This window comes from Aplysia californica, unplaced genomic scaffold (assembly GCF_000002075.1).
Source record: "Aplysia californica isolate F4 #8 unplaced genomic scaffold, AplCal3.0 scaffold00087, whole genome shotgun sequence".
Classification (NCBI taxonomy): Eukaryota; Metazoa; Mollusca; class Gastropoda; order Aplysiida; family Aplysiidae; genus Aplysia; species Aplysia californica.
Window position 1 is genome coordinate 877,361 of NW_004797357.1, and position 1,511 is coordinate 878,871.

Here is a 1,511-nt window from a genome sequence, read left to right on the forward strand (position 1 = left end):
CAGGTACTGTACTGCACTCACAGTCTCCGCGTGGCTAATCAACACGACGCATGTTTTCTATTTAACGGCTGATTTACAACGCCTCACCACACCGAAGCTTTGGGGGAGGTGAAAAAGTTCGCTGAATTATTCAGGCGCCCGGCACATCGCAGCGCCCTCCATACTGCCAGGTTGACACGCGAGACCCACAACAGTTGTCCAGACACCCAAAACGTTACAAGGCTGTCTCAGGTCGCACACACCAAGTCTTTCTTGGAGACTTTGTACTGTACATAAAAAAGGTCAACAAAAGTGAGAAACTCTCGGGTTTTTGTCCCGTCCATTTAAAACACTTGTCCTACTTAGCCTAACTTTCATTCCGTTTTATTTTTTTTAATGAAAATTATTTTCCATGCACAATATTTATTGAAATATTCGCCAGTTGAAGTTTAGTGGTTTTGTTCAATTTGTTTGGGGGGGTTTTGTTGGGTTTTTTTTTTTTGTTTTTTTTTTGGGGGGGGGGGGCAATATGAATCCATTGATCAACTGACCCATTGATTGATGATCTCTTTAATTTTTAACTAAGAACAGTCTGTTGCAGAACTGCTCCTTTTGCTTGAGATGTATGAGTTCGTTTTTGGTTGCACACACACACGCACACACTGGCACGCGCACACACAAACGCAAACACACAAATACACACACAAACACTCACACACACACGAAAACAAAATCTCAAACTGATACCCAAACCAACGCCCACTCGCAGACACAAACACGTATCAGTAAACTGGATTACGAATATCACTATAATTCTCAAGGGATATTTGTCCCTATCTTCCTTACTCAACACACCATTCCTCCTCACACGAGTCCAGGGTCAGCTTAGTATGCAGACAACATGATTGTGAGGAAATATAAATTTTATTCCAACAAGCGTGAAGTGTAGCCTATTTACTTCGAAATGTTGATGAATGATAGTCCTCAGATACACATAAATTACATTCTTGGGTGTCTCATAACCTTTTCGCTCCTTTTTTCCGTTGACCGTCGGAATGAAAGCATTATGATTTGCTTTTAAAAAAGCAACAAAACATTTACTGTCGAACATTTTCACAATTATAAAGTTGTGTCACATTAACTCTTACAGGTCGAAAGCTTATTTCCTACTTTGTCGCCGTAATTTTAGTTTAAAATAGTAAATAAACATTAGTATTTTTAGCATTAAAAATAGGTTATATCCATCACATTTTAAGAAAATAATGAAGTTTTGGTATATTATGAAGATGTGGTACAGGCAAGCAGCAGATGCTTCTGAATAATGAGGAAAAACACGAGGGAAAAGAAACCAATAACGCACCATCGAGCCAGTAGACGTGCAGAACTCAAAGAGTTAATATTAAGACTTCCAGCTTGGACAAACCAAATCGTATGTAACCACTTAAAGAATTCCAGACACAGATACTCAAACATGCAAACACACTCTCTCGCTATCTCTATCTCTATTTTCCTTTTCTCTTCCTCCCTCCCTC

The 1,511-nt window shown here is 39.4% G+C and overlaps 1 protein-coding gene across 1 annotated transcript in view; it reads right to left on the bottom strand.

Moving 5' to 3' along the window:
* Window positions 1-1,511, bottom strand: part of LOC101863970 (neuronal acetylcholine receptor subunit beta-3) — a gene marked incomplete in the record, with an annotated part of 188,339 nt that overhangs the window by 114,538 nt on the left and 72,290 nt on the right.